The sequence below is a fragment of the Crinia signifera genome, chromosome 9 (assembly GCF_055691185.1).
Source record: "Crinia signifera chromosome 9, ASM5569118v1, whole genome shotgun sequence".
Lineage (NCBI taxonomy): Eukaryota > Metazoa > Chordata > Amphibia > Anura > Myobatrachidae > Crinia > Crinia signifera.
Window position 1 is genome coordinate 56,509,786 of NC_139225.1, and position 18,833 is coordinate 56,528,618.

The 18,833-nt window shown below is 39.3% G+C and overlaps 40 non-coding genes and 1 pseudogene across 40 annotated transcripts; all 41 read right to left on the reverse strand.

The window, feature by feature from the left end:
• Positions 1–23: 23 nt before the first annotated feature.
• On the reverse strand, positions 24–142 carry LOC146038848 (5S ribosomal RNA). Its single transcript, XR_014462405.1, has one exon. It is a non-coding gene; the product is annotated as a 5S ribosomal RNA (ribosomal RNA).
• Positions 143–488: 346 nt separating this feature from the next.
• LOC146037743 (5S ribosomal RNA) lies at positions 489–607 on the reverse strand. The gene has a single exon (XR_014461393.1). It is a non-coding gene; the product is annotated as a 5S ribosomal RNA (ribosomal RNA).
• A 345-nt stretch (positions 608–952) lies between these two features.
• LOC146038400 (5S ribosomal RNA) lies at positions 953–1,071 on the reverse strand. The gene has a single exon (XR_014461994.1). It is a non-coding gene; the product is annotated as a 5S ribosomal RNA (ribosomal RNA).
• A 345-nt stretch (positions 1,072–1,416) lies between these two features.
• LOC146037919 (5S ribosomal RNA) lies at positions 1,417–1,535 on the reverse strand. Its single transcript, XR_014461554.1, has one exon. It is a non-coding gene; the product is annotated as a 5S ribosomal RNA (ribosomal RNA).
• A 345-nt stretch (positions 1,536–1,880) lies between these two features.
• Positions 1,881–1,999, reverse strand: LOC146039086 (5S ribosomal RNA). Its single transcript, XR_014462623.1, has one exon. It is a non-coding gene; the product is annotated as a 5S ribosomal RNA (ribosomal RNA).
• Positions 2,000–2,344: 345 nt separating this feature from the next.
• Positions 2,345–2,463, reverse strand: LOC146040227 (5S ribosomal RNA). The gene has a single exon (XR_014463383.1). It is a non-coding gene; the product is annotated as a 5S ribosomal RNA (ribosomal RNA).
• Positions 2,464–2,808: 345 nt separating this feature from the next.
• Positions 2,809–2,927, reverse strand: LOC146038809 (5S ribosomal RNA). The gene has a single exon (XR_014462369.1). It is a non-coding gene; the product is annotated as a 5S ribosomal RNA (ribosomal RNA).
• Positions 2,928–3,273: 346 nt separating this feature from the next.
• LOC146038795 (5S ribosomal RNA) lies at positions 3,274–3,392 on the reverse strand. The gene has a single exon (XR_014462356.1). It is a non-coding gene; the product is annotated as a 5S ribosomal RNA (ribosomal RNA).
• A 346-nt stretch (positions 3,393–3,738) lies between these two features.
• LOC146037965 (5S ribosomal RNA) lies at positions 3,739–3,857 on the reverse strand. The gene has a single exon (XR_014461597.1). It is a non-coding gene; the product is annotated as a 5S ribosomal RNA (ribosomal RNA).
• A 346-nt stretch (positions 3,858–4,203) lies between these two features.
• LOC146040228 (5S ribosomal RNA) lies at positions 4,204–4,322 on the reverse strand. Its single transcript, XR_014463384.1, has one exon. It is a non-coding gene; the product is annotated as a 5S ribosomal RNA (ribosomal RNA).
• A 345-nt stretch (positions 4,323–4,667) lies between these two features.
• On the reverse strand, positions 4,668–4,786 carry LOC146038424 (5S ribosomal RNA). Its single transcript, XR_014462016.1, has one exon. It is a non-coding gene; the product is annotated as a 5S ribosomal RNA (ribosomal RNA).
• A 345-nt stretch (positions 4,787–5,131) lies between these two features.
• LOC146039087 (5S ribosomal RNA) lies at positions 5,132–5,250 on the reverse strand. The gene has a single exon (XR_014462624.1). It is a non-coding gene; the product is annotated as a 5S ribosomal RNA (ribosomal RNA).
• A 345-nt stretch (positions 5,251–5,595) lies between these two features.
• On the reverse strand, positions 5,596–5,714 carry LOC146040230 (5S ribosomal RNA). The gene has a single exon (XR_014463385.1). It is a non-coding gene; the product is annotated as a 5S ribosomal RNA (ribosomal RNA).
• Positions 5,715–6,059: 345 nt separating this feature from the next.
• Positions 6,060–6,178, reverse strand: LOC146038810 (5S ribosomal RNA). The gene has a single exon (XR_014462370.1). It is a non-coding gene; the product is annotated as a 5S ribosomal RNA (ribosomal RNA).
• A 346-nt stretch (positions 6,179–6,524) lies between these two features.
• Positions 6,525–6,643, reverse strand: LOC146038796 (5S ribosomal RNA). The gene has a single exon (XR_014462357.1). It is a non-coding gene; the product is annotated as a 5S ribosomal RNA (ribosomal RNA).
• Positions 6,644–6,989: 346 nt separating this feature from the next.
• On the reverse strand, positions 6,990–7,108 carry LOC146037966 (5S ribosomal RNA). The gene has a single exon (XR_014461598.1). It is a non-coding gene; the product is annotated as a 5S ribosomal RNA (ribosomal RNA).
• A 346-nt stretch (positions 7,109–7,454) lies between these two features.
• LOC146040231 (5S ribosomal RNA) lies at positions 7,455–7,573 on the reverse strand. The gene has a single exon (XR_014463386.1). It is a non-coding gene; the product is annotated as a 5S ribosomal RNA (ribosomal RNA).
• Positions 7,574–7,918: 345 nt separating this feature from the next.
• LOC146038425 (5S ribosomal RNA) lies at positions 7,919–8,037 on the reverse strand. The gene has a single exon (XR_014462017.1). It is a non-coding gene; the product is annotated as a 5S ribosomal RNA (ribosomal RNA).
• Positions 8,038–8,382: 345 nt separating this feature from the next.
• On the reverse strand, positions 8,383–8,501 carry LOC146037668 (5S ribosomal RNA). Its single transcript, XR_014461325.1, has one exon. It is a non-coding gene; the product is annotated as a 5S ribosomal RNA (ribosomal RNA).
• Positions 8,502–8,846: 345 nt separating this feature from the next.
• LOC146038466 (5S ribosomal RNA) lies at positions 8,847–8,965 on the reverse strand. The gene has a single exon (XR_014462055.1). It is a non-coding gene; the product is annotated as a 5S ribosomal RNA (ribosomal RNA).
• Positions 8,966–9,310: 345 nt separating this feature from the next.
• Positions 9,311–9,429, reverse strand: LOC146040232 (5S ribosomal RNA). Its single transcript, XR_014463387.1, has one exon. It is a non-coding gene; the product is annotated as a 5S ribosomal RNA (ribosomal RNA).
• Positions 9,430–9,776: 347 nt separating this feature from the next.
• Positions 9,777–9,895, reverse strand: LOC146038379 (5S ribosomal RNA). The gene has a single exon (XR_014461975.1). It is a non-coding gene; the product is annotated as a 5S ribosomal RNA (ribosomal RNA).
• A 346-nt stretch (positions 9,896–10,241) lies between these two features.
• LOC146040233 (5S ribosomal RNA) lies at positions 10,242–10,360 on the reverse strand. Its single transcript, XR_014463388.1, has one exon. It is a non-coding gene; the product is annotated as a 5S ribosomal RNA (ribosomal RNA).
• Positions 10,361–10,705: 345 nt separating this feature from the next.
• On the reverse strand, positions 10,706–10,824 carry LOC146038313 (5S ribosomal RNA). Its single transcript, XR_014461914.1, has one exon. It is a non-coding gene; the product is annotated as a 5S ribosomal RNA (ribosomal RNA).
• A 345-nt stretch (positions 10,825–11,169) lies between these two features.
• Positions 11,170–11,288, reverse strand: LOC146038566 (5S ribosomal RNA). The gene has a single exon (XR_014462147.1). It is a non-coding gene; the product is annotated as a 5S ribosomal RNA (ribosomal RNA).
• A 345-nt stretch (positions 11,289–11,633) lies between these two features.
• Positions 11,634–11,752, reverse strand: LOC146038236 (5S ribosomal RNA). The gene has a single exon (XR_014461844.1). It is a non-coding gene; the product is annotated as a 5S ribosomal RNA (ribosomal RNA).
• A 345-nt stretch (positions 11,753–12,097) lies between these two features.
• LOC146040054 (5S ribosomal RNA) lies at positions 12,098–12,216 on the reverse strand. The gene has a single exon (XR_014463224.1). It is a non-coding gene; the product is annotated as a 5S ribosomal RNA (ribosomal RNA).
• Positions 12,217–12,562: 346 nt separating this feature from the next.
• On the reverse strand, positions 12,563–12,681 carry LOC146038835 (5S ribosomal RNA). The gene has a single exon (XR_014462393.1). It is a non-coding gene; the product is annotated as a 5S ribosomal RNA (ribosomal RNA).
• Positions 12,682–13,028: 347 nt separating this feature from the next.
• Positions 13,029–13,147, reverse strand: LOC146039324 (5S ribosomal RNA). Its single transcript, XR_014462840.1, has one exon. It is a non-coding gene; the product is annotated as a 5S ribosomal RNA (ribosomal RNA).
• Positions 13,148–13,493: 346 nt separating this feature from the next.
• On the reverse strand, positions 13,494–13,612 carry LOC146039706 (5S ribosomal RNA; annotated as a pseudogene).
• Positions 13,613–13,957: 345 nt separating this feature from the next.
• LOC146037739 (5S ribosomal RNA) lies at positions 13,958–14,076 on the reverse strand. Its single transcript, XR_014461389.1, has one exon. It is a non-coding gene; the product is annotated as a 5S ribosomal RNA (ribosomal RNA).
• A 345-nt stretch (positions 14,077–14,421) lies between these two features.
• LOC146038350 (5S ribosomal RNA) lies at positions 14,422–14,539 on the reverse strand. The gene has a single exon (XR_014461949.1). It is a non-coding gene; the product is annotated as a 5S ribosomal RNA (ribosomal RNA).
• Positions 14,540–14,884: 345 nt separating this feature from the next.
• On the reverse strand, positions 14,885–15,003 carry LOC146038849 (5S ribosomal RNA). The gene has a single exon (XR_014462406.1). It is a non-coding gene; the product is annotated as a 5S ribosomal RNA (ribosomal RNA).
• Positions 15,004–15,349: 346 nt separating this feature from the next.
• Positions 15,350–15,468, reverse strand: LOC146039005 (5S ribosomal RNA). Its single transcript, XR_014462548.1, has one exon. It is a non-coding gene; the product is annotated as a 5S ribosomal RNA (ribosomal RNA).
• Positions 15,469–15,813: 345 nt separating this feature from the next.
• Positions 15,814–15,932, reverse strand: LOC146038401 (5S ribosomal RNA). Its single transcript, XR_014461995.1, has one exon. It is a non-coding gene; the product is annotated as a 5S ribosomal RNA (ribosomal RNA).
• A 345-nt stretch (positions 15,933–16,277) lies between these two features.
• Positions 16,278–16,396, reverse strand: LOC146037851 (5S ribosomal RNA). The gene has a single exon (XR_014461492.1). It is a non-coding gene; the product is annotated as a 5S ribosomal RNA (ribosomal RNA).
• Positions 16,397–16,743: 347 nt separating this feature from the next.
• LOC146037968 (5S ribosomal RNA) lies at positions 16,744–16,862 on the reverse strand. Its single transcript, XR_014461599.1, has one exon. It is a non-coding gene; the product is annotated as a 5S ribosomal RNA (ribosomal RNA).
• A 345-nt stretch (positions 16,863–17,207) lies between these two features.
• On the reverse strand, positions 17,208–17,326 carry LOC146039088 (5S ribosomal RNA). The gene has a single exon (XR_014462625.1). It is a non-coding gene; the product is annotated as a 5S ribosomal RNA (ribosomal RNA).
• A 345-nt stretch (positions 17,327–17,671) lies between these two features.
• On the reverse strand, positions 17,672–17,790 carry LOC146037852 (5S ribosomal RNA). The gene has a single exon (XR_014461493.1). It is a non-coding gene; the product is annotated as a 5S ribosomal RNA (ribosomal RNA).
• Positions 17,791–18,137: 347 nt separating this feature from the next.
• Positions 18,138–18,256, reverse strand: LOC146037586 (5S ribosomal RNA). Its single transcript, XR_014461249.1, has one exon. It is a non-coding gene; the product is annotated as a 5S ribosomal RNA (ribosomal RNA).
• Positions 18,257–18,601: 345 nt separating this feature from the next.
• On the reverse strand, positions 18,602–18,720 carry LOC146039089 (5S ribosomal RNA). The gene has a single exon (XR_014462626.1). It is a non-coding gene; the product is annotated as a 5S ribosomal RNA (ribosomal RNA).
• Between the last annotated feature and the right edge of the window lie 113 nt (positions 18,721–18,833).

The following is an 18,833-nucleotide window of genomic DNA, read 5'->3' on the forward strand; positions in this document are numbered from 1 at the left end:
ACAATTTGCCATTAATGGGAAAAAACTTACAGCACCTGGTGTTCCCATGTGGTCTCCCACCCAAGTACTAAACAGGCCCAACACTGCTTAGCTTCCAAGATCAGACGAGATTGGGCGTATCCAATGTGGTATGGCTGTAGGTGAGATACTGGCACTTTTTTGCCCTCTTCTACTTCTATAACCAGGTAAGCGAATAAAAAAGTTTCCTAACTTTATTGCCTTACTGAAAAAAATCATGTGTTGGTAATGTAAAAAGACCTACAGGACATGATATTAGCAGGTGGTCTCAAATTAAACTACTAAAGAGGCTCAACACTGTTTAGCTCCCAAAAGCAGTTGGAATTGGGCCTAAACAGTGTGGTAAGTTTTTAGGTGATGGCTATTGTGTCTGTTTGACCTGTCCCAAATGTCTGTATTGGCAATAAAAAATAAAAAGTTTCCAATTTAAATAGCAAGAGAATAAAAACAATTTGCCATTAATGGGAAAAAACCTACAGCACCTGGTGTTCCCATGTGGTCTCCCACCCAAGTACTAACCAGGCCCAACACTGCTTAGCTTCCAAGATCAGACGAGATTGGGCGTATCCAATGTGGTATGGCTGTAGATGAGATACTGGCACTTTTTTGCCCTCTTCTACTTCTATAACCAGGTAAGCTAATAAAAAAGTTTCCTAACTGTATTGCCTTACTGAAAAAAATCATGTGTTGGTAATGTAAAAAGACCTACAGGACATGATATTAGCATGTGGTCTCAAATTAAACTACTAAAGAGGCTCAACACTGTTTAGCTGCCAAAAGCAGTTGGAATTGGGCCTAAACAGTGTGGAAAGTTTTTAGGTGATGGCTATTGTGTCTGTTTGACCTGTCCCAAATGTCTGTATTGGCAATAAAAATAAAAAGTTTACAATTTAAATAGCAAGAGAATAAAAACAATTTGCCATTAATGGGAAAAAACCTACAGCACCTGGTGTTCCCATGTGGTCTCCCACCCAAGTACTAACCAGGCCCAACACTGCTTAGCTTCCAAGATCAGACAAGATTGGGCGTATCCAATGTGGTATGGCTGTAGGTGAGATACCGGCACTTTTTTTCCCTCTTCTACTTCTATAACCAGGAAAGCTAATAAAAAAGTTTCCTAACTGTATTGCCTTACTGAAAAAAATCATGCGTTGGTAATGTAAAAAGACCTACAGGACACGATATTAGCAGGTGGTCTCAAATTAAACTACTTAAGAGGCTCAACACTGTTTAGCTGCCAAAAGCAGTTCAAATTGGGCCTAAACAGTGTGGTAAGTTTTTAGGTGATGGCTATTGTGTCTGTTTGACCTCTTCCAAATGTCTGTACTGTCAATAAAACGAAAAAAGTTTCCAATTTAAAAAGCTAGAGAATAAAAACCATTTGCCAGAAACGGGAAAAACCTACAGCACCTGGTGTTCCCATGTGGTCTCCCACCCAAGTACAAACCAGGCCCAACACTGCTTAGCTTCCAAGATCAGACGAGATTGGGCGTATCCAATGTGGTATGGCTGTAGGTGAGATACTGGCACTTTTTTGCCCTCTTCTACTTCTATAACCAGGTAAGCGAATAAAAAAGTTTCCTAACTGTATTGCCTTACTGAAAAAAATCATGTGTTGGTAATGTAAAAAGACCTACAGGACATGATATTAGCACGTGGTCTCAAATTAAACTACTAAAGAGGCTCAACACTGTTTAGCTCCCAAAAGCAGTTGGAATTGGGCCTAAACAGTGTGGTAAGTTTTTAGGTGATGGCTATTGTGTCTGTTTGACCTGTCCCAAATGTCTGTATTGGCAATAAAAAATAAAAAGTTTCCAATTTAAATAGCTAGAGAATAAAAACAATTTGCCATTAATGGGAAAAACCTACAGCACCTGGTGTTCCCATGTGGTCTCCTACCCAAATACTAACCAGGCCCAACACTGCTTAGCTTCCAAGATCAGACGAGATTGGGCGTATCCAATGTGGTATGGCTGTAGGTGCGATACCGGCACTTTTTTGCCCTCTTCTACTTCTATAACCAGGAAAGCTAATAAAAAAGTTTCCTAACTGTATTGCCTTACTGAAAAAAAACATGTGTTGGTAATGTAAAAAGACCTACAGGACATGATATTAGCAGGTGGTCTCAAATTAAACTACTTAAGAGGCTCAACACTGTTTAGCTGCCAAAAGCAGTTGGAATTGGGCCTAAACAGTGTGGTAAGTTTTTAGGTGATGGCTATTGTGTCTGTTTGACCTTTTCCAAATGTCTGTACTGTCAATAAAGAGAAAAAAGTTTCCAATTTAAAAAGCTAGAGAATATAAACAATTTGCCAGTAATGGGAAAAACCTACAGCACCTGGTGTTCCCATGTGGTCTCCCACCCAAGTACTAACCAGGCCCAACACTGCTTAGCTTCCAAGATCAGACGAGATTGGGCGTATCCAATGTGGTATGGCTGTAGGTGAGATACAGGCACTTTTTTACCATCTTCTACTTCTATAACCAGGTAAGCTAATAAAAAAGTTTCCTAACTATATTGGCTTACTGAAAAAAATCATGTGTTGGTAATGTAAAAAGACCTACAGGACATGATATTAGCAGGTGGTCTCAAATTAAACTACTAAAGAGGCTCAACACTGTTTAGCTCCCAAAAGCAGTTGGAATTGGGCCTAAACAGTGTGGTAAGTTTTTAGGTGATGGCTATTGTGTCTGTTTGACCTGTCCCAAATGTCTGTATTGGCAATAAAAATAAAAAGTTTCCAATTTAAATAGCAAGAGAATAAAAACAATTTGCCATTAATGGGAAAAAACCTACAGCACCTGGTGTTCCCATGTGGTCTCCCACCCAAGTACTAACCAGGCCCAACACTGCTTAGCTTCCAAGATCAGACGAGATTGGGCGTATCCAATGTGGTATGCCTGTAGATGAGATATTGGCACTTTTTTGCCCTCTTCTACTTCTATAACCAGGTAAGCGAATAAAAAAGTTTCCTAACTGTATTGCCTTACTGAAAAAAATCATGTGTTGGTAATGTAAAAAGACCTACAGGACATGATATTAGCAGGTGGTCTCAAATTAAACTACTAAAGAGGCTCAACACTGTTTAGCTCCCAAAAGCAGTTAGAATTGGGCCTAAACAGTGTGGTAAGTTTTTAGGTGATGGCTATTGTGTCTGTTTGACCTGTCCCAAATGTCTGTATTGGCAATAAAAAATAAAAAGTTTCCAATTTAAATAGCAAGAGAATAAAAACAATTTGCCATTAATGGGAAAAAACCTACAGCACCTGGTGTTCCCATGTGGTCTCCCACCCAAGTACTAACCAGGCCCAACACTGCTTAGCTTCCAAGATCAGACGAGATTGGGCGTATCCAATGTTGTATGGCTGTAGGTGGAATACTGGCACTTTTTTGCCCTCTTCTACTTCTATAACTAGGTAAGCTAATAAAAAAGTTTCCTAACTGTATTGCCTTACTGAAAAAAATCATGTGTTGGTAATGTAAAAAGACCTACAGGACATGATATTAGCAGGTGGTCTCAAATTAAACTACTAAAGAGGCTCAACACTGTTTAGCTCCCAAAAGCAGTTGGAATTGGGCCTAAACAGTGTGGTAAGTTTTTAGGTGATGGCTATTGTGTCTGTTTGACCTGTCCCAAATGTCTGTATTGGCAATAAAAAATAAAAAGTTTCCAATTTAAATAGCAAGAGAATAAAAACAATTTGCCATTAATGGCAAAAAACCTACAGCACCTGGTGTTCCCATGTGGTCTCCCACCCAAGTACTAAACAGGCCCAACACTGCTTAGCTTCCAAGATCAGACGAGATTGGGCGTATCCAATGTGGTATGGCTGTAGGTGGGATACTGGCACTTTTTTGCCCTCTTCTACTTCTATAACCAGGTAAGCGAATAAAAAAGTTTCCTAACTGTATTGCCTTACTGAAAAAAATCATGTGTTGGTAATGTAAAAAGACCTACAGGACATGATATTAGCAGGTGGTCTCAAATTAAACTACTAAAGAGGCTCAACACTGTTTAGCTCCCAAAAGCAGTTGGAATTGGGCCTAAACAGTGTGGTAAGTTTTTAGGTGATGGCTATTGTGTCTGTTTGACCTGTCCCAAATGTCTGTATTGGCAATAAAAAATAAAAAGTTTCCAATTTAAATAGCAAGAGAATAAAAACAATTTGCCATTAATGGGTAAAAACCTACAGCACCTGGTGTTCCCATGTGGTCTCCCACCCAAGTACTAACCAGGCCCAACACTGCTTAGCTTCCAAGATCAGACGAGATTGGGCGTATCCAATGTGGTATGGCTGTAGGTGGGATACTCGCACTTTTTTGCCCTCTTCTACTTCTATAACCAGGTAAGCTAATAAAAAAGTTTCCTAACTGTATTGCCTTACTGAAAAAAATCATGTGTTGGTAATGTAAAAAGACCTACAGGACATGATATTAGCAGGTGGTCTCAAATTAAACTACTAAAGAGGCTCAACACTGTTTAGCTGCCAAAAGCAGTTGGAATTGGGCCTAAACAGTGTGGTAAGTTTTTAGGTGATGGCTATTGTGTCTGTTTGACCTCTTCCAAATGTCTGTATTGGCAATAAAAATAAAAAGTTTCCAATTTAAATAGCAAGAGAATAAAAACAATTTGCCATTAATGGGAAAAAACCTACAGCACCTGGTGTTCCCATGTGGTCTCCCACCCAAGTACTAACCAGGCCCAACACTGCTTAGCTTCCAAGATCAGACGAGATTGGGCGTATCCAATGTGGTATGGCTGTACGTGAGATACCGGCACTTTTTTGCCCTCTTCTACTTCTATAACCAGGTAAGCGAATAAAAAAGTTTCCTAACTGTATTGCCTTACTGAAAAAAATCATGTGTTGGTAATGTAAAAAGACCTACAGGACATGATATTAGCACGTGGTCTCAAATTAAACTACTAAAGAGGCTCAACACTGTTTAGCTCCCAAAAGCAGTTGGAATTGGGCCTAAACAGTGTGGTAAGTTTTTAGGTGATGGCTATTGTGTCTGTTTGACCTGTCCCAAATGTCTGTATTGGCAATAAAAAATAAAAAGTTTCCAATTTAAATAGCTAGAGAATAAAAACAATTTGCCATTAATGGGAAAAACCTACAGCACCTGGTGTTCCCATGTGGTCTCCTACCCAAATACTAACCAGGCCCAACACTGCTTAGCTTCCAAGATCAGACGAGATTGGGCGTATCCAATGTGGTATGGCTGTAGGTGCGATACCGGCACTTTTTTGCCCTCTTCTACTTCTATAACCAGGAAAGCTAATAAAAAAGTTTCCTAACTGTATTGCCTTACTGAAAAAAAACATGTGTTGGTAATGTAAAAAGACCTACAGGACATGATATTAGCAGGTGGTCTCAAATTAAACTACTTAAGAGGCTCAACACTGTTTAGCTGCCAAAAGCAGTTGGAATTGGGCCTAAACAGTGTGGTAAGTTTTTAGGTGATGGCTATTGTGTCTGTTTGACCTTTTCCAAATGTCTGTACTGTCAATAAAGAGAAAAAAGTTTCCAATTTAAAAAGCTAGAGAATATAAACAATTTGCCAGTAATGGGAAAAACCTACAGCACCTGGTGTTCCCATGTGGTCTCCCACCCAAGTACTAACCAGGCCCAACACTGCTTAGCTTCCAAGATCAGACGAGATTGGGCGTATCCAATGTGGTATGGCTGTAGGTGAGATACAGGCACTTTTTTACCATCTTCTACTTCTATAACCAGGTAAGCTAATAAAAAAGTTTCCTAACTATATTGGCTTACTGAAAAAAATCATGTGTTGGTAATGTAAAAAGACCTACAGGACATGATATTAGCAGGTGGTCTCAAATTAAACTACTAAAGAGGCTCAACACTGTTTAGCTCCCAAAAGCAGTTGGAATTGGGCCTAAACAGTGTGGTAAGTTTTTAGGTGATGGCTATTGTGTCTGTTTGACCTGTCCCAAATGTCTGTATTGGCAATAAAAATAAAAAGTTTCCAATTTAAATAGCAAGAGAATAAAAACAATTTGCCATTAATGGGAAAAAACCTACAGCACCTGGTGTTCCCATGTGGTCTCCCACCCAAGTACTAACCAGGCCCAACACTGCTTAGCTTCCAAGATCAGACGAGATTGGGCGTATCCAATGTGGTATGCCTGTAGATGAGATATTGGCACTTTTTTGCCCTCTTCTACTTCTATAACCAGGTAAGCGAATAAAAAAGTTTCCTAACTGTATTGCCTTACTGAAAAAAATCATGTGTTGGTAATGTAAAAAGACCTACAGGACATGATATTAGCAGGTGGTCTCAAATTAAACTACTAAAGAGGCTCAACACTGTTTAGCTCCCAAAAGCAGTTAGAATTGGGCCTAAACAGTGTGGTAAGTTTTTAGGTGATGGCTATTGTGTCTGTTTGACCTGTCCCAAATGTCTGTATTGGCAATAAAAAATAAAAAGTTTCCAATTTAAATAGCAAGAGAATAAAAACAATTTGCCATTAATGGGAAAAAACCTACAGCACCTGGTGTTCCCATGTGGTCTCCCACCCAAGTACTAACCAGGCCCAACACTGCTTAGCTTCCAAGATCAGACGAGATTGGGCGTATCCAATGTTGTATGGCTGTAGGTGGAATACTGGCACTTTTTTGCCCTCTTCTACTTCTATAACTAGGTAAGCTAATAAAAAAGTTTCCTAACTGTATTGCCTTACTGAAAAAAATCATGTGTTGGTAATGTAAAAAGACCTACAGGACATGATATTAGCAGGTGGTCTCAAATTAAACTACTAAAGAGGCTCAACACTGTTTAGCTCCCAAAAGCAGTTGGAATTGGGCCTAAACAGTGTGGTAAGTTTTTAGGTGATGGCTATTGTGTCTGTTTGACCTGTCCCAAATGTCTGTATTGGCAATAAAAAATAAAAAGTTTCCAATTTAAATAGCAAGAGAATAAAAACAATTTGCCATTAATGGCAAAAAACCTACAGCACCTGGTGTTCCCATGTGGTCTCCCACCCAAGTACTAAACAGGCCCAACACTGCTTAGCTTCCAAGATCAGACGAGATTGGGCGTATCCAATGTGGTATGGCTGTAGGTGGGATACTGGCACTTTTTTGCCCTCTTCTACTTCTATAACCAGGTAAGCGAATAAAAAAGTTTCCTAACTGTATTGCCTTACTGAAAAAAATCATGTGTTGGTAATGTAAAAAGACCTACAGGACATGATATTAGCAGGTGGTCTCAAATTAAACTACTAAAGAGGCTCAACACTGTTTAGCTCCCAAAAGCAGTTGGAATTGGGCCTAAACAGTGTGGTAAGTTTTTAGGTGATGGCTATTGTGTCTGTTTGACCTGTCCCAAATGTCTGTATTGGCAATAAAAAATAAAAAGTTTCCAATTTAAATAGCAAGAGAATAAAAACAATTTGCCATTAATGGGTAAAAACCTACAGCACCTGGTGTTCCCATGTGGTCTCCCACCCAAGTACTAACCAGGCCCAACACTGCTTAGCTTCCAAGATCAGACGAGATTGGGCGTATCCAATGTGGTATGGCTGTAGGTGGGATACTCGCACTTTTTTGCCCTCTTCTACTTCTATAACCAGGTAAGCTAATAAAAAAGTTTCCTAACTGTATTGCCTTACTGAAAAAAATCATGTGTTGGTAATGTAAAAAGACCTACAGGACATGATATTAGCAGGTGGTCTCAAATTAAACTACTAAAGAGGCTCAACACTGTTTAGCTGCCAAAAGCAGTTGGAATTGGGCCTAAACAGTGTGGTAAGTTTTTAGGTGATGGCTATTGTGTCTGTTTGACCTCTTCCAAATGTCTGTATTGGCAATAAAAATAAAAAGTTTCCAATTTAAATAGCAAGAGAATAAAAACAATTTGCCATTAATGGGAAAAAACCTACAGCACCTGGTGTTCCCATGTGGTCTCCCACCCAAGTACTAACCAGGCCCAACACTGCTTAGCTTCCAAGATCAGACGAGATTGGGCGTATCCAATGTGGTATGGCTGTACGTGAGATACCGGCACTTTTTTGCCCTCTTCTACTTCTATAACCAGGTAAGCTAATAAAAAAGTTTCCTAACTATATTGGCTTACTGAAAAAAATCATGTGTTGGTAATGTAAAAAGACCTACAGGACATGATATTAGCAGGTGGTCTCAAATTAAACTACTAAAGAGGCTCAACACTGTTTAGCTCCCAAAAGCAGTTGGAATTGGGCCTAAACAGTGTGGTAAGTTTTTAGGTGATGGCTATTGTGTCTGTTTGACCTGTCCCAAATGTCTGTATTGGCAATAAAAATAAAAAGTTTCCAATTTAAATAGCAAGAGAATAAAAACAATTTGCCATTAATGGGAAAAAACCTACAGCACCTGGTGTTCCCATGTGGTCTCCCACCCAAGTACTAACCAGGCCCAACACTGCTTAGCTTCCAAGATCAGACGAGATTGGGCGTATACAATGTGGTATGGCTGTAGGTGAGATACTGGCACTTTTTTGCCCTCTTCTACTTCTATAACCAGGTAAGCTAATAAAAAAGTTTCCTAACTGTATTGCCTTACTGAAAAAAATCATGTGTTGGTAATGTAAAAAGACCTACAGGACATGATATTAGCAGGTGGTCTCAAATTAAACTACTAAAGAGGCTCAACACTGTTTAGCTGCCAAAAGCAGTTGGAATTGGGCCTAAACAGTGTGGTAAGTTTTTAGGTGATGGCTATTGTGTCTGTTTGACCTGTCCCAAATATCTGTATTGGCAATAAAAATAAAAAGTTTCCAATTAAAATAGCAAGAGAATAAAAACAATTTGCCATTAATGGGAAAAAATCTACAGCACCTGGTGTTCCCATGTGGTCTCCCACCCAAGTACTAACCAGGCCCAACACTGCTTAGCTTCCAAGATCAAACGAGATTGGGCGTATCCAATGTGGTATGGCTGTAGGTGAGATACCGGCACTTTTTTGCTTTCTTCTACTTCTATAACCAGGAAAGCTAATAAAAAAGTTTCCTAACTGTATTGCCTTACTGAAAAAAATCATGCGTTGGTAATGTAAAAAGACCTACAGGACATGATATTAGCAGGTGGTCTCAAATTAAACTACTAAAGAGGCTCAACACTGTTTAGCTGCCAAAAGCAGTTGGAATTGGGCCTAAACAGTGTGGTAAGTTTTTAGGTGATGGCTATTGTGTCTGTTTGACCTCTTCCAAATGTCTGTACTGTCAATAAAGAGAAAAAAGTTTCCAATTTAAAAAGCTAGAGAATAAAAACAATTTGCCAGTAATGGGAAAAACCTACAGCACCTGGTGTTCCCATGTGGTCTCCCACCCAAGTACTAACCAGGCCCAACACTGCTTAGCTTCCAAGATCAGACGAGATTGGGCGTATCCAATGTGGTATGGCTGTAGGTGAGATACAGGCACTTTTTTGCCCTCTTCTACTTCTATAACCAGGTAAGCTAATAAAAAAGTTTCCTAACTATATTGGCTTACTGAAAAAAAATCATGTGTTGGTAATGTAAAAAGACCTACAGGACATGATATTAGCAGGTGGTCTCAAATTAAACTACTAAAGAGGCTCAACACTGTTTAGCTCCCAAAAGCAGTTGGAATTGGGCCTAAACAGTGTGGTAAGTTTTTAGGTGATGGCTATTGTGTCTGTTTGACCTGTCCCAAATGTCTGTATTGGCAATAAAAAATAAAAAGTTTTCAATTTAAATAGCAAGAGAATAAAAACAATTTGCCATTAATGGGAAAAAACCTACAGCACCTGGTGTTCCCATGTGGTCTCCCACCCAAGTACTAAACAGGCCCAACACTGCTTAGCTTCCAAGATCAGACGAGATTGGGCGTATCCAATGTGGTATGGCTGTAGATGAGATACTGGCACTTTTTTGCCCTCTTCTACTTCTATAACCAGGTAAGCGAATAAAAAAGTTTCCTAACTGTATTGCCTTACTGAAAAAAATCATGTGTTGGTAATGTAAAAAGACCTACAGGACATGATATTAGCAGGTGGTCTCAAATTAAACTACTAAAGAGGCTCAACACTGTTTAGCTCCCAAAAGCAGTTGGAATTGGGCCTAAACAGTGTGGTAAGTTTTTAGGTGATGGCTATTGTGTCTGTTTGACCTGTCCCAAATGTCTGTATTGGCAATAAAAAATAAAAAGTTTCCAATTTAAATAGCTAGAGAATAAAAACAATTTGCCATTAATGGGAAAAAACCTACAGCACCTGGTGTTCCCATGTGGTCTCCCACCCAAGTACTAACCAGGCCCAACACTGCTTAGCTTCCAAGATCAGACGAGATTGGGCGTATCCAATGTGGTATGGCTGTAGGTGAGATACTGGCACTTTTTTGCCCTCTTCTACTTCTATAACCAGGTAAGCTAATAAAAAAGTTTCCTAACTGTATTGCCTTACTGAAAAAAATCATGTGTTGGTAATGTAAAAAGACCTACAGGACATGATATTTGCATGTGGTCTCAAATTAAACTACTAAAGAGGCTCAACACTGTTTAGCTGCCAAAAGCAGTTGGAATTGGGCCTAAACAGTGTGGTAAGTTTTTAGGTGATGGCTATTGTGTCTGTTTGACCTGTCCCAAATGTCTGTATTGGCAATAAAAATAAAAAGTTTCCAAGTTAAATAGCAAGAGAATAAAAACAATTAGCCATTAATGGGAAAAAACCTACAGCACCTGGTGCTCCCTTGTGGTCTCCCACCCAAGTACTAACCAGGCCCAACACTGCTTAGCTTCCAAGATCAGACGAGATTGGGCGTATCCAATGTGGTATGGCTGTAGGTGAGATACCGGCACTTTTTTGCCCTCTTCTACTTCTATAACCAGGAAAGCTAATAAAAAAGTTTCCTAACTGTATTGCCTTACTGAAAAAAATCATGTGTTGGTAATGTAAAAAGACCTACAGGACATGATATTAGCAGGTGGTCTCAAATTAAACTACTTAAGAGGCTCAACACTGTTTAGCTGCCAAAAGCAGTTGGAATTGGGCCTAAACAGTGTGGTAAGTTTTTAGGTGATGGCTATTGTGTCTGTTTGACCTGTCCCAAATGTCTGTATTGGCAATACAAATAAAAAGTTTCCAATTTAAATAGCAAGAGAATAAAAACAATTTGCCATTAATGGGAAAAAACCTACAGCACCTGGTGTTCCCATGTGGTCTCCCACCCAAGTACTAACCAGGCCCAACACTGCTTAGCTTCCAAGATCAGACGAGATTAAGCGTATCCAATGTGGTATGGCTGTAGGTGAGATACTGGCACTTTTTTGCCCTCTTCTACTTCTATAACCAGGTAAGCTAATAAAAAAGTTTCCTAACTGTATTGCCTTACTGAAAAAAATCATGTGTTGGTAATGTAAAAAGACCTACAGGACATGATATTAGCAGGTGGTCTCAAATTAAACTACTAAAGAGGCTCAACACTGTTTAGCTGCCAAAAGCAGTTGGAATTGGGCCTAAACAGTGTGGTAAGTTTTTAGGTGATGGCTATTGTGTCTGTTTGACCTGTCCCAAATATCTGTATTGGCAATAAAAATAAAAAGTTTCCAATTTAAATAGCAAGAGAATAAAAACAATTTGCCATTAATGGGAAAAAATCTACAGCACCTGGTGTTCCCATGTGGTCTCCCACCCAAGTACTAACCAGGCCCAACACTGCTTAGCTTCCAAGATCAGACGAGATTGGGCGTATCCAATGTGGTATGGCTGTAGGTGAGATACCGGCACTTTTTTGCTTTCTTCTACTTCTATAACCAGGAAAGCTAATAAAAAAGTTTCCTAACTGTATTGCCTTACTGAAAAAAATCATGCGTTGGTAATGTAAAAAGACCTACAGGACATGATATTAGCAGGTGGTCTCAAATTAAACTACTTAAGAGGCTCAACACTGTTTAGCTGCCAAAAGCAGTTGGAATTGGGCCTAAACAGTGTTGTAAGTTTTTAGGTGATGGCTATTGTGTCTGTTTGACCTCTTCCAAATGTCTGTACTGTCAATAAAGAGAAAAAAGTTTCCAATTTAAAAAGCTAGAGAATAAAAACAATTTGCCAGTAATGGGAAAAACCTACAGCACCTGGTGTTCCCATGTGGTCTCCCACCCAAGTACTAACCAGGCCCAACACTGCTTAACTTCCAAGATCAGACGAGATTGGGCGTATCCAATGTGGTATGGCTGTAGGTGAGATACAGGCACTTTTTTGCCCTCTTCTACTTCTATAACCAGGTAAGCTAATAAAAAAGTTTCCTAACTATATTGGCTTACTGAAAAAAAATCATGTGTTGGTAATGTAAAAAGACCTACAGGACATGATATTAGCAGGTGGTCTCAAATTAAACTACTAAAGAGGCTCAACACTGTTTAGCTGCCAAAAGCAGTTGGAATTGGGCCTAAACAGTGTGGTAAGTTTTTAGGTGATGGCTATTGTGTCTGTTTGACCTCTTCCAAATGTCTGTACTGTCAATAAAGAGAAAAAAGTTTCCAATTTAAAAAGCTAGAGAATAAAAACAATTTGCCAGTAATGGGAAAAACCTACAGCACCTGGTGTTCCCATGTGTTCTCCCACCCAAGTACTAACCAGGCCCAACACTGCTTAGCTTCCAAGATCAGACGAGATTGGGCGTATCCAATGTGGTATGGCTGTAGGTGAGATACAGGCACTTTTTTGCCCTCTTCTACTTCTATAACCAGGTAAGCTAATAAAAAAGTTTACTAACTATATTGGCTTACTGAAAAAAAATCATGTGTTGGTAATGTAAAAAGACCTACAGGACATGATATTAGCAGGTGGTCTCAAATTAAACTACTAATGAGGCTCAACACTGTTTAGCTCCCAAAAGCAGTTGGAATTGGGCCTAAACAGTGTGGTAAGTTTTTAGGTGATGGCTATTGTGTCTGTTTGACCTGTCCCAAATGTCTGTATTGGCAATAAAAAATAAAAAGTTTTCAATTTAAATAGCAAGAGAATAAAAACAATTTGCCATTAATGGGAAAAAACCTACAGCACCTGGTGTTCCCATGTGGCCTCCCACCCAAGTACTAAACAGGCCCAACACTGCTTAGCTTCCAAGATCAGACGAGATTGGGCGTATCCAATGTGGTTTGGCTGTAGATGAGATACTGGCACTTTTTTGCCCTCTTCTACTTCTATAACCAGGTAAGCGAATAAAAAAGTTTCCTAACTGTATTGCCTTACTGAAAAAAATCATGTGTTGGTAATGTAAAAAGACCAACAGGACATGATATTAGCAGGTGGTCTCAAATTAAACTACTAAAGAGGCTCAACACTGTTTAGCTCCCAAAAGCAGTTGGAATTGGGCCTAAACAGTGTGGTAAGTTTTTAGGTGATGGCTATTGTGTCTGTTTGACCTGTCCCAAATGTCTGTATTGGCAATAAAAAATAAAAAGTTTCCAATTTAAATAGCTAGAGAATAAAAACAATTTGCCATTAATGGGAAAAAACCTACAGCACCTGGTGTTCCCATGTGGTCTCCCACCCAAGTACAAACGAGGCCCAACACTGCTTTGTTTCCAAGATCAGACGAGATTGGGCGTATCCAATGTGGTATGGCTGTAGGTGAGATACTGGCACTTTTTTGCCCTCTTCTAATTCTATAACCAGGTAAGCTAATAAAAAAGTTTCCTAACTGTATTGCCTTACTGAAAAAAATCATGTGTTGGTAATGTAAAAAGACCTACAGGACATGATATTTGCATGTGGTCTCAAATTAAACTACTAAAGAGGCTCAACACTGTTTAGCTGCCAAAAGCAGTTGGAATTGGGCCTAAACAGTGTGGTAAGTTTTTAGGTGATGGCTATTATGTCTGTTTGACCTGTCCCAAATGTCTGTATTGGCAATAAAAATAAAAAGTTTCCAATTTAAATAGCAAGAGAATAAAAACAATTAGCCATTAATGGGAAAAAACCTACAGCACCTGGTGCTCCCATGTGGTCTCCCACCCAAGTACTAACCAGGCCCAACACTGCTTAGCTTCCAAGATCAGACGAGATTGGGCGTATCCAATGTGGTATGGCTGTAGGTGAGATACCGGCACTTTTTTGCCCTCTTCTACTTTTATAACCAGGAAAGCTAATAAAAAAGTTTCCTAACTATATTGCCTTACTGAAAAAAATCATGTGTCAGTAATGTAAAAAGACCTACAGGACATGATATTAGCAGGTGGTCTCAAATTAAACTACTTAAGAGGCTCAACACTGTTTAGCTGCCAAAAGCAGTTGGAATTGGGCCTAAACAGTGTGGTAAGTTTTTAGGTGATGGCTATTGTGTCTGTTTGACCTCTTCCAAATGTCTGTACTGTCAATAAAGAGAAAAAAGTTTCCAATTTAAAAAGCTAGAGAATATAAACAATTTGCCAGTAATGGGAAAAACCTACAGCACCTGGTGTTCCCATGTGGTCTCCCACCAAGTACTAACCAGGCCCAACACTGCTTAGCTTCCAAGATCAGACGAGATTGGGCGTATCCAATGTGGTATGGCTGTAGGTGAGATACAGGCACTTTTTTGCCCTCTTCTACTTCTATAACCAGGTAAGCTAATAAAAAAGATTCCTAACTATATTGGCTTACTGAAAAAAATCATGTGTTGGTAATGTAAAAAGACCTACAGGACATGATATTAGCAGGTGGTCTCAAATTAAACTACTAAAGAGGCTCAACACTGTTTAGCTCCCAAAAGCAGTTGGAATTGGGCCTAAACAGTGTGGTAAGTTTTTAGGTGATGGCTATTGTGTCTGTTTGACCTGTCCCAAATGTCTGTATTGGCAAAAAAAATAAAAAGTTTTCAATTTAAATAGCAAGAGAATAAAAACAATTTGCCATTAATGGGAAAAAACTTACAGCACCTGGTGTTCCCATGTGGTCTCCCACCCAAGTACTAAACAGGCCCAACACTGCTTAGCTTCCAAGATCAGACGAGATTGGGCGTATCCAATGTGGTATGGCTGTAGGTGAGATACTGGCACTTTTTTGCCCTCTTCTACTTCTATAACCAGGTAAGCGAATAAAAAAGTTTCCTAACTTTATTGCCTTACTGAAAAAAATCATGTGTTGGTAATGTAAAAAGACCTACAGGACATGATATTAGCAGGTGGTCTCAAATTAAACTACTAAAGAGGCTCAACACTGTTTAGCTCCCAAAAGCAGTTGGAATTGGGCCTAAACAGTGTGGTAAGTTTTTAGGTGATGGCTATTGTGTCTGTTTGACCTGTCCCAAATGTCTGTATTGGCAATAAAAAATAAAAAGTTTCCAATTTAAATAGCAAGAGAATAAAAACAATTTGCCATTAATGGGAAAAAACCTACAGCACCTGGTGTTCCCATGTGGTCTCCCACCCAAGTACTAACAAGGCCCAACACTGCTTAGCTTCCAAGATCAGACGAGATTGGGCGTATCCAATGTGGTATGGCTGTAGATGAGATACTGGCACTTTTTTGCCCTCTTCTACTTCTATAACCAGGTAAGCTAATAAAAAAGTTTCCTAACTGTATTGCCTTACTGAAAAAAATCATGTGTTGGTAATGTAAAAAGACCTACAGGACATGATATTAGCATGTGGTCTCAAATTAAACTACTAAAGAGGCTCAACACTGTTTAGCTGCCAAAAGCAGTTGGAATTGGGCCTAAACAGTGTGGAAAGTTTTTAGGTGATGGCTATTGTGTCTGTTTGACCTGTCCCAAATGTCTGTATTGGCAATAAAAATAAAAAGTTTACAATTTAAATAGCAAGAGAATAAAAACAATTTGCCATTAATGGGAAAAAACCTACAGCACCTGGTGTTCCCATGTGGTCTCCCACCCAAGTACTAACCAGGCCCAACACTGCTTAGCTTCCAAGATCAGACAAGATTGGGCGTATCCAATGTGGTATGGCTGTAGGTGAGATACCGGCACTTTTTTGCCCTCTTCTACTTCTATAACCAGGAAAGCTAATAAAAAAGTTTCCTAACTGTATTGCCTTACTGAAAAAAATCATGCGTTGGTAATGTAAAAAGACCTACAGGACACGATATTAGCAGGTGGTCTCAAATTAAACTACTTAAGAGGCTCAACACTGTTTAGCTGCCAAAAGCAGTTGAAATTGGGCCTAAACAGTGTGGTAAGTTTTTAGGTGATGGCTATTGTGTCTGTTTGACCTCTTCCAAATGTCTGTACTGTCAATAAAACGAAAAAAGTTTCCAATTTAAAAAGCTAGAGAATAAAAACCATTTGCCAGTAACGGGAAAAACCTACAGCACCTGGTGTTCCCATGTGGTCTCCCACCCAAGTACTAACCAGGCCCAACACTGCTTAGCTTCCAAGATCAGACGAGATTGGGCGTATCCAATGTGGTATGGCTGCAGGTGAGATACAAGCACTTTTTTGCCCTCTTCTACTTCTATAACCAGGTAAGCTAATAAAAAAGTTTCCTAACTATATTGGCTTACTGAAAAAAAATCATGTGTTGGTAATGTAAAAAGACCTACAGGACATGATATTAGCAGGTGGTCTCAAATTAAACTACTAAAGAGGCTCAACACTGTTTAGCTCCCAAAAGCAGTTGGAATTGGGCCTAAACAGTGTGGTAAGTTTTTAGGTGATGGCTATTGTGTCTGTTTGACCTGTCCCAAATGTCTGTATTGGCAATAAAAAATAAAAAGTTTTCAATTTAAATAGCAAGAGAATAAAAACAATTTGCCATTAATGGGAAAAAACCTACAGCACCTGGTGTTCCCATGTGGTCTCCCACCCAAGTACTAAACAGGCCCAACACTGCTTAGCTTCCAAGATCAGACGAGATTGGGCGTATCCAATGTGGTATGGCTGTAGGTGAGATACTGGCACTTTTTTGCCCTCTTCTACTTCTATAACCAGGTAAGCGAATAAAAAAGTTTCCTAACTGTATTGCCTTACTGAAAAAAATCATGTGTTGGTAATGTAAAAAGACCTACAGGACATGATATTAGCACGTGGTCTCAAATTAAACTACTAAAGAGGCTCAACACTGTTTAGCTCCCAAAAGCAGTTGGAATTGGGCCTAAACAGTGTGGTAAGTTTTTAGGTGATGGCTATTGTGTCTGTTTGACCTGTCCCAAATGTCTGTATTGGCAATAAAAAATAAAAAGTTTCCAATTTAAATAGCTAGAGAATAAAAACAATTTGCCATTAATGGGAAAAACCTACAGCACCTGGTGTTCCCATGTGGTCTCCTACCCAAATACTAACCAGGCCCAACACTGCTTAGCTTCCAAGATCAGACGAGATTGGGCGTATCCAATGTGGTATGGCTGTAGGTGAGATACCGGCACTTTTTTGCCCTCTTCTACTTCTATAACCAGGAAAGCTAATAAAAAAGTTTCCTAACTGTATTGCCTTACTGAAAAAAAACATGTGTTGGTAATGTAAAAAGACCTACAGGACATGATATTAGCAGGTGGTCTCAAATTAAACTACTTAAGAGGCTCAACACTGTTTAGCTGCCAAACGCAGTTGGAATTGGGCCTAAACAGTGTGGTAAGTTTTTAGGTGATGGCTATTGTGTCTGTTTGACCTTTTCCAAATGTCTGTACTGTCAATAAAGAGAAAAAAGTTTCCAATTTAAAAAGCTAGAGAATATAAACAATTTGCCAGTAATGGGAAAAACCTACAGCACCTGGTGTTCCCATGTGGTCTCCCACCCAAGTACTAACCAGGCCCAACACTGCTTAGCTTCCAAGATCAGACGAGATTGGGCGTATCCAATGTGGTATGGCTGCAGGTGAGATACAGGCACTTTTTTGCCCTCTTCTACTTCTATAACCAGGTAAGCTAATAAAAAAGTTTCCTAACTATATTGGCTTACTGAAAAAAAATCATGTGTTGGTAATGTAAAAAGACCTACAGGACATGATATTAGCAGGTGGTCTCAAATTAAACTACTAAAGAGGCTCAACACTGTTTAGCTCCCAAAAGCAGTTGGAATTGGGCCTAAACAGTGTGGTAAGTTTTTAGGTGATGGCTATTGTGTCTGTTTGACCTGTCCCAAATGTCTGTATTGGCAATAAAAAATAAAAAGTTTTCAATTTAAATAGCAAGAGAATAAAAACAATTTGCCATTAATGGGAAAAAACCTACAGCACCTGGTGTTCCCATGTGGTCTCCCACCCAAGTACTAAACAGGCCCAACACTGCTTAGCTTCCAAGATCAGACGAGATTGGGTGTATCCAATGTGGTATGGCTGTAGGTGAGATACTGGCACTTTTTTGCCCTCTTCTACTTCTATAACCAGGTAAGCGAATAAAAAAGTTTCCTAACTGTATTGCCTTACTGAAAAAAATCATGTGTTGGTAATGTAAAAAGACCTACAGGACATGATATTAGCACGTGGTCTCAAATTAAACTACTAAAGAGGCTCAACACTGTTTAGCTCCCAAAAGCAGTTGGAATTGGGCCTAAACAGTGTGGTAAGTTTTTAGGTGATGGCTATTGTGTCTGTTTGACCTGTCCCAAATGTCTGTATTGGCAATAAAAAATAAAAAGTTTCCAATTTAAATAGCTAGAGAATAAAAACAATTTGCCATTAATGGGAAAAACCTACAGCACCTGGTGTTCCCATGTGGTCTCCTACCCAAATACTAACCAGGCCCAACACTGCTTAGCTTCCAAGATCAGACGAGATTGGGCGTATCCAATGTGGTATGGCTGTAGGTGAGATACCGGCACTTTTTTGCCCTCTTCTACTTCTATAACCAGGAAAGCTAATAAAAAAGTTTCCTAACTGTATTGCCTTACTGAAAAAAAACATGTGTTGGTAATGTAAAAA